Source organism: Lynx canadensis, chromosome D3, assembly GCF_007474595.2.
Source record: "Lynx canadensis isolate LIC74 chromosome D3, mLynCan4.pri.v2, whole genome shotgun sequence".
Lineage (NCBI taxonomy): Eukaryota > Metazoa > Chordata > Mammalia > Carnivora > Felidae > Lynx > Lynx canadensis.
In genome coordinates this window covers 14,060,256-14,076,860 of record NC_044314.2, presented here as the reverse complement: position 1 = coordinate 14,076,860, position 16,605 = coordinate 14,060,256, and the positions used below count along the sequence as shown (strand labels likewise).

The 16,605-nt window shown below is 51.3% G+C and overlaps 1 long non-coding RNA gene across 2 annotated transcripts; it reads left to right on the top strand.

Moving 5' to 3' along the window:
* Positions 1-4,490: 4,490 nt before the first annotated feature.
* On the top strand, positions 4,491-16,373 carry LOC115528580. 2 transcript variants are annotated; one of them, XR_003973305.1, is made up of 6 exons: positions 4,491-4,666; positions 5,878-5,948; positions 6,811-7,018; positions 7,594-7,681; positions 12,876-12,939; positions 15,916-16,373. It is a non-coding gene; the product is annotated as an uncharacterized LOC115528580 (long non-coding RNA). The 2 variants fall into 2 exon arrangements; XR_004344304.1 differs by lacking the exon at positions 15,916-16,373 and having other exon boundaries at positions 12,876-14,024.
* Positions 16,374-16,605: the final 232 nt, after the last annotated feature.

Sequence of the window (16,605 nt, the reverse complement as noted above, 5' to 3'; positions counted from 1 at the left end):
CCTGTTAACATGCAAGTATCTTGAGACACTGACCTAATTCTTTTTTTTTTTTTTTTTTTTTTTAAATAGAGCATAGCACTATATATATTTTTTTTTTTTCAACGTTTATTTATTTTTGGGACAGAGAGAGACAGAGCATGAACGGGGGAGGGGCAGAGAGAGAGGGAGACACAGAATCGGAAACAGGCTCCGGGCTCCGAGCCATCAGCCCAGAGCCTGACGCGGGGCTCGAACTCACGGACCGCGAGATCGTGACCTGGCTGAAGTCGGACGCTTAACCGACTGCGCCACCCAGGCGCCCCATGAGACACTGACCTAATTCTTTTTTTTTTTTTTTTTTTTTTTTTTTTTTTAAATTTTTTTTTTCAATGTTTATTTATTTTTGGGACAGAGAGAGACAGAGCATGAACGGGGGAGGGGCAGAGCGAGAGGGAGACACAGAACCGGAAACAGGCTCCAGGCTCCGAGCCATCAGCCCGGAGCCCGACGCGGGGCTCGAACTCAGGGACCGCGAGATCGTGACCTGGCTGAAGTCGGACGCTTAACCGACTGCGCCACCCAGGCGCCCCATGAGACACTGACCTAATTCTTAAATGCATTCCTCCTTTGAAAAATGTGAGCCCTCTGGATTGGAGCGTGGGTACATGTTGCCTGACCTCTGTGTGTGTTTGCAAATGTCTGTCCATCTTGGGAACACAGAGGCTGTAGGCTTCGAAATTTTCTGCTCTGGAGACTGGGGCACGTCACAGACGGCATCAAAGACCCTTCTTCCCGCAACCTACCTCTTGTGCAGTGACGGCAGTTCTCGGTCACCAGAGCTGTTAATCCTCAGATCCCGTTTTGCTACTTGAAATTTGGGGGGTGGGGTGGGGTGAGGTGGGGGGCCTGGTGGCTCTTCATTTTTTTTTCTTCGTCTTGCAGCTCCAACTTAATCCGCTGTAAAAGGAGGTCTCAGCCAGCCTCCGTCACCAAAAGAAATTGCTAATTGGGAAGCAGCGCCACCTGGTGGGGGACAAGGACAATGCAAGCAAACGGATGTTCTTTCCCACTGACCTAACATAGAGAAAATTGAACGTAAGACAGAAAACATTTGAGACTGTAAGCCTGTGCCCAAAACCGTAAAGAATGCAGGCAGCTGGCCATAAATGTGACTTGAGCAGTCTCCTCTTTCAGCGACCGCATTCTCAATTTATCGCAAACATCTTAACCCAGTACTGCTGGAACTTCACAGTTTCCTCTGCACTTTCCCCTGTGCTCGTTGGGCAGCACAATGTGAAGGGTATGGGATCTTCCTCCTTCCAGTCTTACAGGTCAGGAACTCGGGGTTCAGAAGCGGTGAGTGCCACAGACACGCCGATGTCCTCGTTGGCGACCGGCCCCAGCCTCACACTGGTGCTCTATCTCACGTGCTGCTTCCTGCCCCCGACTGGTGCTTCTCCGCTCAGCCAGGGGCAGTGACCTGTTCAGCCTTGTAAAATGAGAGAGACCACCCTGGGGCCCCTGGATTGCTGAGAGAGGACGGGGCCCAGGCCCGGTCGGTCCAAACGTGTCTTTTCTGTGTCTCGCCGAGGGACTTGAAGACGTGGGATGAGGGAAGGTTTTCGGAGATGGGAAACCCCGGGATTTTCAGAGCTGGGCTTCAAGCATCCGCCTGTCTCAGATAAATTTGGGGAGCAGCAGCTCTCACCTACGCGCACCAAGCATGCAAATACCTCTCTTGAAAAACTGAGCTTTAAATTATCCCCAGGTGTCTCGATAGGTTGAGCATTATGCAAATATTCCATTCATCGCAAGCCTACAGAACTGCAGAAATGCAGCAGCAGGGCAAGCGGGAAAGGCAGGCCCGCCGCTGTAACCTGGCACGTCCCTCGCACGCTGGGTGCCTCCCTCACGCACACTTGTGTAAAGAGGCGGCGTCCGTCGCGATTTTGTTCCAGCGCCCGCCCACGGCACACGTGACCTTTCGCGGGTTTACTTACAGAGCGGAGATCATGTTCACTCTGTAAAATAGTTGCAAAGGTTAAATCCGGCAACGTCCATAAAGCTAAATGTGACACACAGTAGGTGCTCAAGGAATTCATGATTGCTAACGCCTTAATGCCCATTAGAGGCCAAGACACCGTTAGCCCACGTAAGCATCCAACAAGCCTGGGAGGCAGGTGTTCTGCCCCGCTTTGCAGCTGGGGAGATGGCACGGAGGCCAAGTACCCGAGGGCACAGAGCAGTTGCGTGACACAGTGGGCTTGGAACCCGCGGCCCTCCCTCCTGGGCGTCTCTGCTGCTTTGTGCCCACGTCACCGGATTTTTGTAGGCCCGTCAGCGTGATTCTGCGGGGCTTCCGGCGACAGGATCGGACAAGGGGGACTCGCAGGCAGGCTCCGTCTTAGCCTCTGTCACCTCAGAGCAACCAGCCCTCCTAGACCTTTCTTTTTCTTATCTGAACGCTGAGTGCTTGGTTGGGAAAGGGTGGTAGAAATTGAACTAAGTGATCTCGAGATTCTGTGACTTGAAGCTTGCTTTTTTCACGTTAAAAGGTTTATCAAAGTTTTCTAATTCTTTGCCTTTACACTTACTTTTGGCTTAACCGATTTGAAGGCCTTGTTGCGGGTGGTCAGGAACACAAACCCCAACCCCAGCCGTCTCCGTGTCCTGATGGGAGGGGAGACCGTTTTCTGGGCCCTTGGGGGGTAAGAGTTCCGAGAGAAGACCTCAGGCGAGGCTACCCAGTCTCTAGATGGCAGCACGAACAGTTCTGGCTGTATGCCATCTACCTGAAGAGTAGTTTCTGTTCCTCCTTACCCTCTAGCGTGACGTTTCTGGGTTCTTCTCTACTCGTAAAGTTTTCATTTGCGGGGCCTTTGAGTCAAAAAATAAAGCTCATATATACCGAGTCTTGTGCCAGAGGACACGGGGTTGAACGTAGCTCTCAGACTGGCAACCCGTAAGGTCCACAGATAAGGTCCCTGACACGTGCAAAGTATGTGAAATTCAAATTTCAGCGTCTACAAATTAAGTTTATTGGAACACAGCCACTCACGTACGGGTCATGACGGCTGCTTTCGTCCTACGTTGGCAAAGTTCAACAGTTACACCAGAGCCTGAAATCCTTACAATCTGTCTGAAAAAAAGCTTGTGTACCCCTGACCTCTATCGACCTCCTCTAAATAAAGATGCACTTTCCAAGGTCTTTAAGGTTCCAACGTGGGAGTGTAGGAATTGACACTCTGTCCTTTTGGTGCTGTGTCTTCTTAGCGCAATAAAAGCATCTGGTGCTTGAGGAGGCCTGCACACATTTAGGCAGCCGCTTAGCAAACACCTGTTGGCTGGGACCTCAGAGGGTCCTAAGGGGCGCAACTAGCTGTGACGGGGTGACAAGCGTGGGATCACAGGGACTGGAGAGGTGAACTCCGCCTGCCAAGAACTGGGGGAGGATTTTCAAAGGCACAACGTCTTCATTGGGCCGAGAAGGACGAAGTCCGATGTTCCCTGGCAAAGAGGGGAGACTTGGCAAGGCAAAGAGAACCGCATGACCACACATGGGTCTCGGAAGACACACTGCCACGGAGGGTGTGTGTCGGGCCAGGAGCTGAGACGGCAGGCGGAGCTAGCGGGAGCCCGCGGGGGGAATGTCATGTCGGGGGCCCTGTGTGGAATGGTTGGCACGGCGCGCGGTGAAGACGGAGGAGCGGGCCTATCCCGCACCTGGGAGGGAGGCGGGAGAAGCAGGTCGCCAAGAAAATCAGGAGTTGTTTTGCTCACTGGTGAGCTTGTGGCGCTTAGTGACACGTGCTAGTCCCGCGCTGGTCTCAAAGATCACCTGCTGCAGTCACCTGAAGGGTTTAAATAAAAACACAGGTCCCCTGGACTCGCCCTTCCTTACCCAAACTCAGATCTGCAGAACGGAAGTTCCTGTTTGGGAAGAGTTTGGGGAGTGGGAGCAAAGCAGAGCCCTCAAAGAAGGTTGAGAATGAGAACCCCGAAGTACCCCAAGATGGAGAGAGCGAGGGTGTGCCCTTAATGAGCCCCCCCCCCCCCCAAAAAAAAGAATTGGCCATCACTGGCAGGTGCAGCAGGGATCAGGAATCGCGGCCAGTGCGGGGGTCGCCCGGGCTGGGCCGATGTTTCCTAGAGAAGGGGCGCGGGGTGGCAGGGGGAAAGGGACCGGCGACCCGGGGGCGCCGGGCTTGAGCGGGCCCGGCGTGGAACGGGAGCCGACGGGCGCCGGGGAAGCCGCGTCGCCGGGCTCGGCTGGGGGTGCGCAGCGCAGCGGCGGGACCCTCCCTACCGCCGTAGGGAGCGGGGGCGGAGAGCGGGGCTTCCCCGCGGAGACCGTGCGTTGGCTCCGCCGCCGCGGCCTTTCCTTCCTCCCGTCCCTCCGTCGCCTCCCGCTCGGGCCTGAGCGCGGGTCCGCGGCCGGCAGGGGGCGCTGCCGCGCCTGCGGGCCTGGTTCCCGGCGGCCGCGGCCTCTGGTCCCCGCTAGGTCCCCGGAGGCCCCCACCCGGTCCACAAGCCACCCCTGAGCCTCACGCCACCGGGGGACGGAAGAGAGTCCCCGGGCCACCGGAGGAGCTGTCTTTTTACGGGCTGGGCTCGATGCAGGAGCAGCGAGGCCTACAGGGAAGCCACATCTGACTCGACTCCGGGGGATTTATGATAATAGGAAAAGGTGAGTGGCTGAACTTTGCCTTCGGGACAGCAGGGGTGAGGGGAGGGAGGGCAGCTTGCCTGACAGAGGAGCACGAACTCCGTTTCTGGGGCAACGTTGACACCGCTAGGCAAGCACTTTGCAAGCATTTCGGGAGGATCTAATTACTAACCAACAAATGATACCATACGTCTGTTTTTAGGGAGGTCCCTGGACAGTCTTTTAAACTCCGTCTAATTGCTCATTTTCTTTGAAGGCAATGTGACATAGTGATCGTCAAAGTCTAGTTTGAATCCTAAAACGGCCACTTGAGCTGGAGCCTAGTCCGAGTAAGCGCCCTTACCTGAACACACAGGTTGCAGGCGTGTCCACGGGGCACTGTGAGGGTTGATACACTCGAGCGATAATGCACTCCCTAGCCTACAGGGAGCTCTAACACATCGGTACATTCCCTTCAGAAATGTTTTCCTATTCCAAACCCGCCTTCCTATTTTAGGGCCTTTCAAAGTTAGGAATGCCTCTTTTCTGTGGACCAGACTGCACTTTGTTTTGTTTATGTTAACCGTTTTTATTCCATACAATCATTCTCTACATGCATTTTATAGCTTTCCTTTTTATGATGGATGAGCCAATATTGAAACTTGGCTACTAAGGCCCCTAGTTTACGTTCGGTTCACTGCTGTGTCGTGCGTTCTGTGGGTTTTGACAAATGTATGACATTTTGGCCCCATTGTATCTTACAGAGTAGTTTCCCTGCCCCCTCCCCCATGCTCTGCCTACTCATCCTTCCCTCCCATCCCCAGCAACCAGCGATCATTCTCTTGTCTCCATGGTTTTGCCTTTTCCAGAATGTCATCTAGTTGGATTCATACAGCACGTAGCCTTTTCAGATCGCCTTGTGAAGTAATTCACATTTAAGGTCCCTCCGTGTCTGTTCGTGAAATGATAGTTCATTTCCTTTTTTGCTGAAGAATCCATTGCCTGGATGGACCACAGTTTATTTATCCATCCACCTACTGAAGGATATCTTGGTTGCTCCCAGGAGTTGGCGATTATGAGTGAAACTGCTCTAAACATCCGTGTGCAGGGTGTATATGGATGTACATTTTCAACTTATGAGTAGATACCAAAGAGTGCAGTCGCTAAGCCGCATGGTAGGATATGTCTAGTTTTCTAAGAAACTGTCGAACTGTCTTCCATTTTGTATGACTTCCATTTTGCTTCCCCACCAGCAGTGAATGGGAGTTCCTGCTGTCCTCACCAGCATCTCATGTTGTCAGTGCTTTGGATTTTAGCCATTCTAGTAAGTATGTAGTGGTAATTATTGTATGAATTTGCAGTTGCCTAATGACATACAATGTGGAGCGTCTTTTCATATGTTTGTCATCTTTTTTGGTGAGGTGTCTGTTCAGATCTTTCGCTGATTCTTAAAAGCTGGGTTGTTTGTTTTCTTATGCTGACTTTTAAGAGTTCTTTGTATATTTTGGATATTAATGTTTTGTCCAGTACGAGTTTTGAAAATCTTTGTCTTTTCATTCTGTTTCTGCTTGGTTCTTTCCACTGCAATGAAATGGAAATGTGGGAATGTTAAGGGACAGAAACCAGTCAGAGGGCTTCACTCTGTCTTTACATTTGTTGGATGCCACACCGAGCAGTCCCCAGTGGCACTTCCTGGTGCGTTCATCGATGTGCCAGAAATGGATTCCTCAGTGTTTGCCGAGCCCTTGACCCAGAGCTGGCACAGGTCACTTGGCAGTGGGTGTAGACCGTGGGGGCATCCAAGTCACCTCCATGTAGGGACAGCCAGGCACTTTCAGGGGGCTTGGCCACTGCTGACCCCTTTTATTCTTTGCCCGGAAGACAGAAATCGTGGGCCTCCAGTGACGTGCCCCCCCCATAACTTCTTCAACCTTATTTGGGACACAAAGGCTGAGTTCCTCTGCGATTTATTTATAGAGACATGCGTAGAAAAAGAAGAAGTAAGCCAGTTTTTAAATGCAGGCTTCAAGCGGGGGCTGCAGGTGTGGCCTGTGGCTCCTCAGTGCATCTGTGACTCCTTTCTGGAACACCCCCCCCCCCACACACACACACACACAGACCTTCGTAGGGCCTTGGCAGAACAAAAGACAATAAGCTAGACCCTTAATCCTGTCTGCTTCCCACAGGATGGAAAATCAGTGCGTGGGCAGTGAAAGGGAAGTCCAGCCTCACGGAGGGGCTTTTCCTGTGGGTCTCCAGAACATTCCTCCCACCCCACCCACCTCATGACAAACTGAGGCAATGTCCTAATGCTTCCGGATAACAAAGCGTCTGAGGCTCTGAAGTTCAGTGTGAAACTTGTTCGGCTGTATTGGAAAGCACGGCAAAGAGAAAGTGAGATTCTCCGCAGTGTGTATGGCCCCAGGGAAAACAAATCATTGTGCAAAGCTGGTTCTGAATCCCAGCTCCCTCCTAAATCGGACTTTCCGCCTAATGGAAAGTGGAGGTGTGTTTGCTGTGGCAATTCATCATTCTTGATTGAATACAGTTGGAAAAGTCCAGTGAAAGTGGCAGAATGCAGTGGGCCAGGGGCTTATCCCAGGCCCTCCGCGCGCCGTCTGCGGGAGCCTGAGAAACGTGCACTCCAGGGTCCACCCGGCCCCACAGTGCAGCATACCTGGGAGGGGTGGGGGTGCTGAGCGGGGGCATCTCATAGGCTTCCGGGCTGCTCAGATGTGCACTGATTTTGAAAATCATGAAGTTAAAAGCACAGAGTTTAGAAACTTAAAACCTGGATTGTAGATGCGATGTCCCGAGGCTTCAGAATAGCTAAGTATCTTCTCTGAAGTTCAGTATTCATTGAATATGAATTAATTCAATATTAATTGTGGGCCTACAGTGTTGCCTCATAATTCCTTGAACCTTATGTGGGACACAGAAGACTGAGTTCCTCCTTGTTGTATTTACAGAGACACGTGGAGTAAGGATAAGTGAGCCAGTTTTTAAGCTGAGGCTTCCTGTAGGAGTTGCAGCAGCAGTGTGACTTTGGACAAATATGTAAGTACCTTAATTAAGCTACCGAAAGTACGGAGGCTAAAGTGTTTGCGACACACGCTAAAACATATGAGAGCTTCTCTGAAGATAAGGAAAAGGGGTCTCAAAGTATAGACCGTCCTTCTCTTCTGCTACTGTGTTTTATTCCATAGGAGGTAATGGTAATGACGAGGTTTTGATCCTTATCATGCACCGGGCATTATCCTAAGCACTCCATGCCTTATTTAATCCTCAAACAATCCTTTGAAATAGGTGATGATTATGATACCCATTTTATAGATGAAGAAGCTGAGGCAGAGAAAGGTTAAGCAGCTGACTTATAGTCACACAGCCAGTAAGGTGCCGAGTCAGGGTTTGAACGTGGGACCCCGGAGCCTGGAGCCCTCCCGTCTCCTTGGGTCTGCAGCCCGATAGTAAACTGAAGGAGGAAAATTGCAGTCCACTTCCTGGGCAACAGGGGGAGTCTAGTTCCCCTTTAGCAACCATATGGTAAGAATGTTCAAATAATTATCATTCCGGAGCCTACAGCAGAGCTTTCTCTGATGAGAATTACAAATTGTATCCTTCTTGAGATGCTTACAGTCTAAACCTGAGACGCCCAGCTTGGTAGCCACTAGCCACAGGCGGCTGTTTAGGTTTAAATGAACTGATCAGTGGAATATGAGAGTCCAGCTATAGACCCCACACAGACACCAAACACTGATCTTCAATAAAGGGACAAAGGTGATTCAGTGGACAAAGAGTGATCTTTTCAACAAATGGTACTGAAACAATTGTATATTCGTATTGAAAAAACTGAACAATCCCCGCCTTGCCCCATATGCAAAGTAGTGCATTTAACGGTCCATTTAACTCAAAATGGACCATACATCGAAAGGAAAAAAGATCTATAAAATTTATAGATGAAAACGTAGTGAAAAAACCTTTGCGACTTTGGGCTAGGCAAAGATTTCTTAGGTGCTCCACTGAAAACATGACCCATAAGAGACTAAATTAAACTGGGCTTCCTCAGAATTAAAACTCCCCTCTTTGAAAAACATTCAGAAATTAAAAAGACAAGTGATCACCTGGGAGAAAATATTTGCACATCACGTATTTGATAAGGGACTTGCATCTAGAATATGTAAAGAACCTTCAAAACTCTGTGATAAGAAAACAATATAATACAAAATGAACACTTCACCGAAGAAGATATACCAATGCCAAATAATCCCATGAAAAGATACTCAACATCACGAGACAGCAGGGAAATAAAAATTAAAACCGCAATGAGAGGGGTGCCTGGGTGGCTCAGTCGGTTAAGCGTCCGACTTTGGCTCAGGTTATGATGGTGCAGTCTGTGAGTTCAGGCCCCTCGTCAGGCTCTGTGCTGACAGCTCGGAGCCTGGAGCCTGCTTCCGAGTCTGTGTCTCCCTCTCTCTCTCTCTCTCTGCACCTCTCCCACTCACACTCTGTCTCTCTCTGTTTCTCAAAAATAAACATTAAAAAAAAAAACAAACCACAATGAGATACCCCTATTGACCCGTCAGAATGGCTACAATTAGAGACTGATCATACCCGTTGTTGGCCGGTTCTTGGAGGAACAGGCAGGAATGGTACCACCACTTTGGAGAAGTTTGCCTGTTTCTTAACAAGGTAAACAAAACACCCACCATGATCCAGCCATTCTACTTTTAGGAATTTACCCAAGAGAAATGAAAGCCTATGTCTCTGCAAAGATTTGTGCCAGAATGCTCATAGCAGCTTTACGCGTTCATTGCCAAAAAGTGGAAACCACCGAAAAATCCATCAACAGGTGACCTTGTGGCATCTCCACATAATTAAATATTATTCAGCAATAAAATGAAACCAACAGAGACCACGTGGGTGAATCTCAAAATAATTTTGCTGAATGAAAGAAGCCAGACCCCCCCCCCAAATATATATGTATACAGAAGGCATGATTCCATTTACGTTATATCCTAAGGAATGCAAATTAATCTCTAATGACAGAAAGCGGAACAGTGCTTACCTGAGTGTGTGCATGGGGGGTGGGGGTGGGGGCAACGACAGAGGGATCTAAAGGGGTGGCATGAGGAAACTTCTGGACATGCTCTGCATATTCACTATTGTGATTGTGGTAATGCTTTCACAGGCACATGTGTCAAAACATCAATTTTTACACTTCACGTGCAGTTCATTGATGCCTTTTATCCCTCAAAATGGCTGTTGAAACTCTTAAATGTTTAAATAAAATTTAAAATTCAGTTGCCCTAGCCGTATATCCAGTGCTCAATAGCCTCATGTAGCTAGTGGCCACCGTATTGGATGAGAACATTCCCGTTATAGCAGAAAGTTCTATCCCACAGTGCTGGTACAAACACAGCATCTCCTGCCCCAGGCTGGCAGGAAGTTCTACTAAAAAGGAACGTTTCTTCTGGCCAAAGAGCCCACTGCCCCTTTTGTCTACAGAGCAAAATGGATGGTGGAGGGGAGGGACATTTGTCACAAGCAATCGTCTGCCATCAGGACAGGCCATTAGAAAGGGGCCAGGTGGCAGGTGCTGCTGGGAAAGGGGGTAGGGAAACCTCAGGCTGAGCTCTGAGGCTGGGGAGACCTCCTGCTAAGTGACTTGGGAGGAGGAGAGGGAGGAGGGGGAGGAGGATGGAGGGGCGCAGAGGTAGCACTGACAAGTGGCAGAATCGTAGAAAGCTCCGTCTCCTCTAGCGATGGATCTTTTGGTTCAAACTGGACGAGGGAGACAGGACCCTGGACGGGAAGGGATGGGGCCGGATCTCAACAGGATTAAAGACAAAAAGCCACAGCCGGGAGAATCCAGGTCTCCTGACGCTGGGAATCTAAGGTGTTGGTGATTAGGAAACTAAGACGTTGTGATTGTGTGAGGACTGTCGAGCACGCCCCTTTCTTCAGTCGTACCGTTTGGGGGCACAGGTATCTTGCTCTCTACCTGTGTTCCTCAGACTCCATGCACCCTTAGGTGACCTACCTGTCCAGTGTGGCCGGGGGGGGGGGAAGCCACAGCCCCTCCTGAGAATAAGTGTTTAAGTGCGTGAAATCAGGCACACAGAATTACAAAGAAACCCCCGGGGGTGTTAAAAGGCAGTTCTGTGCCCAGAGCCTCTCTGTGCGGACGGGAACCTCACTGCAGGGCCAACGAGGCCCCGCGGTGAATCTGTTCCGGCAATTTGGCAGTTCTCACCCCGATTCCGCAACGGAGTGAGGTGTGGCTGCCCTGGAAATCGGGCCTTTTGGGGATGTAGGGAAGGAGCCCACAGGACAGAGGACTCCTGCCCTCCCCAAGGGCGGCCGCAGGGTCGTCTCAGCCTGTCCTGCGACCAAGTTCAGGCTCCAACTCCTCCTCCTCCAGTATCTATGTTTGAAAATATCCATTTGACAAAAATATGTTGGGGCGGAGGCCTCAGTGCAGCGCTGGGACGAGATCCTCACGTTTGGGGGCGCAGGGGCTGGAGGAGGGGGCGGGTGGCCGGGGGGTCGCGACCCCACAGCCTCCCAGCGGGGGGTGCCATTGGGGTGGGGAGGTGGGGGAGGTCGCATGCCCCCCGAGGGCAGCCTGGGGCCGTGGGGTCCCCCGGCTCGCTGGGCGGCTGCGGGAACGGCGAGGTGGGCGCACGGGGGGGGGGGGGGGGGTGAGACTCCCCGCGGCTCGATCCCCAGGCGGGCGGGGACACCCCTGCTCGCCTCTCCTGCCCCTTGTAGCACCGAGAGAGAGGCGCCCAGAGGACCTCCCCGCTCCAGAGGAGGCTGCCCCGAGGGCTGCTGTAATGCCAGGACGGGGGATGCTGACTGTCCAGAAAGATGCTGGCGACAGCCCGGTCCCACCTGCGGTGGCCCCTGCTGAAGGCCGACGGGGCCCCGGGAGGACGAGCCAGCCCGGCAGCCTGCACGCTCGGAGCCGACGGGGGCGTGGAGGCCGGGTGGGGAGGTGGGCGCCGGCCAGTGCTCGTCTGCAAGGAGGCGAGAGAGGACACTTTCCAAGAGGCGCGAGACACAGCTTTCCCCAGGGCTGGTGGTCTTGAAAACGCTCCCCTGCTCCCATCAGCCCATCCCCAGGGCCTCAGCCGGATTGCGCCCTGGAGCCCAGACTGGCAGGCAGGCCGGCCCACGAGGTCGGGAAATTTTTCCTTTGGGGTATCTTCTCCCCTTCTCCATTGCCCCGGGATCCTACCCAGCTGCCTCAGGTTTGCGGTCTCCGCATTTGGCTCCATCGTGAAAGGAGAAGGGAGAGATTGGACCTGGGAATATCTGCGGAACAAGAAATGTCTTGCGCATGTGAGCACTCGGTCGGTGCTGGGTGAGTGAAGTGTCCTTCCCAGAAGCAAGAAATGATGATTCTCTGAGTGGACGGTTTAGGACCGCAGGCCTGATTAGAAGAAATCATGAGGGCTTCCCACCCCTGGATCTTTTCCCGACGGAGACAAGAAAAGGCCCTTCTGAGCCGTCAGCCTCCTTAGAACAAGCAGATGGAAAGGCAGGAAAAAAACAAAGCAAAAACAAATGGCCTCATTTATCTATTTTTAAAATGATACATGTGAGACATGAAGACTTGTTCAAAAACATTTTTGTGTTGAGAGTTAACAGTTAAAAACCCTGGTCTCGGAGCCCCGATCTTAATTGTCTCCCCAGGGATGACTGCTGTTAATGTGAAGCGTGATCACTCATCCCACTGTCCTCTGGCCCCTGGCCCCTGGGCCTCTGCCTTCCTCCTGGGACCACCTGCTGTCCCACCCAAGCCAGCCGCACCTGTAGGCCTTTGCGCTTAAGTTTCTTTCTACCTGGAACCTCTCCCCACCTCCGCCCTTTCTTTTCTCTTTTGGGAAGGGGTATTTTATTTTATTTTTATTACTGTATAACCTTCACGTAGTAAAGTGCACAAACTTTAAAGTGTGCAGCACAGTGAGCTTTTACACAATTCTGTACATAGATATTCACCAGAGTAGAGATATAGATGCCAGCAGGCTAGAAGGCTCCCCCCGCCCCCTGCTTTGAGTCAGTACCCTTCCAGAGGCAACCACTGCTCTGACCCCATCACCACAGATTCCTTTGGTCGGTTCACATGTCCTCTTGTGTCTCCAGCACTTTCTATGGGAGCTCATTCCCATCTTCCAGGTCTCAGCTCAAATGTCAACTCCCCCCTTCCTTTCCATATCTCTACCCTGTCCATTTTTTTTTTTTTCAGAGCCCGTCACAGTTTGCAATTTCTGTTGGTTTACGTGTACGCAGTTCTTCTCCCCAACTAGAAGGTAAACATCCTCTTCTAGTCACTGCTGTCTCCTGAGCCTGAAGCACAGTGTCTAGGGTGTGTAGACGATCAACAAGCATTTATTCAATGAATGAATGTGTGTGTAGATGAAAGGAGGAAATGCCCCAGGTATCAATTTGTACAGTCCTGAATCTAGAATTGATTCTAGGTTGCCCAAACGCTGGCCTCTGCCTCGGGCCACTGAGCTTCTTGTTACAAGGACAATATTCACCAAATTCAAATGTGAAGACGAAGAAATCCTGGAGCTGTTCCAGCCTGCCTGCGAGCGGAAAGGGGGCTCCTTCTCACCCTGTATAACAGGATTTCTTTCTCCACCAGAACGGGCTTTCGCTGTGTGCCGCGGAATCAGTGTTTTATGAAACAACTCCTCTTTGGCTCCATAAAAAGCCTCTCAACAGTGGCAATCTCTACTGGAGTGAGAGAGGATGCCGTTTTTGAAACTTCCTTTCTATGTTGTTATGTTTTAAAAGCCAGCACATAATAACCTCTTAAAGAGTTTTAATTGTGGTGAAATACACTTAACATGAAATTTACCACTTAACCAATTTTTAAGGATACATAGGGTTCGGCAGTGTTAAGTACATTCACACTGTGCAACCAGTCTCTGAGCTGTTTGCATTTGCAAAACTAGAACTCTGTAGCCATTAAACGGCTCCCCATTCCCTCCCCCCCCACCCCACCCCGTGAACCTGCAGCAACCACCATTGTACTTTCTGTCTCTGTGAATTTGACTACTCTAGGAACCTCACGTTGAGTGGAATCTGTGATATTCAGTATTTGTCTTAGCGCCCGGCGTATTCACTTAGCAAAATGTCTCCAAGAGGCAACCATGTTGTCGCGTGGGTCAGAATTTCCTTCCTTATTAAGGCTGAATAATAATTCCAGCGTATGTGTGTGACACATTTCATTTATCCTTTCATCTCTTGATGGAGACTTGGGTTGCTTCTGCCTTTGGCTGTTGTGAATAATCCTGCTGTAAATAAAGCAGAGCATCTCTTCGAGGCCCTGCCTTCAGTTGTTGGGGGCATTTATCCACAAATGGAATTGCCGGGTCATATGGGTAGTGCTGCTTTTAATTTTTTTTTTTTTTTATTTTTTTTTTTTCAACGTTTATTTATTTTTGGGACAGAGAGAGACAGAGCATGAGCGGGCGAGGGGCAGAGAGAGAGGGAGACACAGAATCGGAAACGGGCTCCAGGCTCCGAGCCATCAGCCCAGAGCCCGACGCGGGGCTCGAACTCACGGACCGCGAGATCGTGACCTGGCTGAAGTCGGACGCTTAACCGACTGCGCCACCCAGGCGCCCCGTGCTGCTTTTAATTTTTTGAGGCACTGCTGTGCTCTTTTCCGGAGCATGGCATCATTTCGTATTCCCACCAGCAGCGGATAAGTATTCTGATTTCTCCACATCCTCGCCGACCCTTGATATTTTCTGGTTTCTGGAGAGTGGCCATCATAATCGGGGTGAGGTGATAGCTCATGGTGGTTTTGGTTTGAATTTTCCTGATAGGCTGTGATGTTGAGAGCATCTTTTCAAGTGCTTGTTGGCCATTTGTACATCTTCTTTGGCAAAATGTCTGTTCAAGTCCTGTGCCCATTTTTTAATCAGTTTGGTTTTGTGGGTGGTGGTGGTGTTGGTTTCTGAGCACATAATATTTTTAAACTCAGAAAGGAATGTTATAAAGAAAGGGGGAGAGAGCCTCCAGAAGGCCAGTCAAGAGAGTGTAGCGGTTAAAAGCTTGGGCTCTGAAATTAGAACGTTCAGTCACCATAATTATTGAGTGCCTTCTATATAAGTCAGGATCGGCTAACTAACACACGACCCTAAAAGCTCAGTGACCTAATGCAATAAAAGTCTTGCTCGCTTACCTCAAGTTCAATGGGATCTGAGATGGAAAAAGGATGGAAGCTAGGGAGGGTCAGTAGGTCATCCAGGGACTCTGTGTCATGTAGTCATTTAGGGACCTGGGCTGCATCCATCCTGTGACACTGACGTCCACAACATATGCCTCCAAGGTCACCTTGGGAGGGGATAAAAGGGAAAATTACATAAGGGTAACTTTTTATGGACCAGTCTTTGCCTGTCTTACATCAGTCTAATCTTGTAACGCCGCCCCACCCACTACAAAGGAGACTGGGAAACATCCTTTTCCTGTGTGCCCAAGAGGAAGAGAAATTGCACTGTCTCTGCAACAGTACGTCGCTTTGGTCACCAGACCATCTCATTCTTCTTCCCACACACAGAAATACTCATCCCCTTCTCTAGGGAGACAACCCAAAGTCACATCCAGGATCTCCAGGTCACGTACGTTCTTTTCCCTTGAGACCACATGATCCGGTGACCAGTGCACTAAGGGGGATAAGTTGTCTGCCCCACACCCCACAGCCGACACGCAGTCATGAAGTAGAAATAACGAAACTCCCATTGAGAAGAGGGAGAGTGCTGTAGCCCCTGGTCCCGGGAAGTGATAGACTCCTTCCTGTGAGACAGGCTTTGTGAGGGTTCCCTGCTCTGGGAAGGGCGAAGTTCCCGGATTAGGTTCTGGTCTGACCTCTGAAGGGCAGGCCCTGCCCATTTTCCTCCATGATCTCATCCTCACCTCACAGGAGTCTTTCCTTTCTCCTGATCTCCCCGGACTCTACCTGAAGCGTTCTTTGGGGAGGACGTCCTTCTCCTTGACAACATCCAGCTCTTGGAGTTGTTCTTCTTGCTTACGTGTCTGCCAGAGTCAAGGACGTTTTTAAGGGTGACTTCATGACTTCTCAGGCACTGATTCTCTCAGAAGGTCATGGGCTTGGTGAGGTGGGGAGAACTCTGCAAAGGGCAGGCCTACTGGGAACCCGCACAGAGATGTGGACTGACTGGTTGGACACAGGAGTCTGGCCCGTGGGGAGTAGTCCGGGCTGGAGAGGGACACTGGGGAGCCATCACCATATTGCTGGCATTTATCAGCAGGCTGGTGCGCGTAGACAGGCCAGAGAGGAGGTCCAAAGACCGAGCCCTGGCTCACTCCAGTGGCCAGAGAGGTGAGGAGGCGCCCACCAACAGAGGAAGGGAAGGACCTGGGAGTAGGTGAAAATCCAGAAGAGTGTGGTGTCTGGGAAGACAAGTGACGCACGTGTCTCAAGGCAGGGGTGCTGACAGGTCGCTAAGGTGAGGACTGAGGCTTGACAACGGAGGAGGCGACCGGTGACTCTGGCAAGGGCGGTTTCCACGGAGCAGCGGAGTAAGAGGCTGAGTGGCGTGGCTCCAGCCAACAAGGGGAGGGGAAAAGCGAGTGACCGTGACTGTGAACAGAAGAGTCTTGCTGCAAAGGTGAGCAGGGACAGTTGGCCCCCGCACCCCGAGAGAGGGAGGGCACAGGGTGTGGCGCAGATGCTGGGGGGGTGCGGGGCGGTGGGAAATGAAGTCTGAGGAAATGACACTCGTAGTGTGAAGTTAGGACCCGGTGAGCAGCTGGGGGGTGGGGGGGGGTGGACGAAGAGGCGTTTGAGGGGGTCTGACGAGGGGAAAGCAGGCAGGAGTGGACCGGGGAGATGGGCGAGTGTGGGGCAGCAGGAAGGGCCCTGGGTGGTCGGTCGCGTGCGTGTGTGCGTAAGGAGAGGCGGCCCCGTGGGGCTGGTGACTCTCTTCAGCAGACGCAGC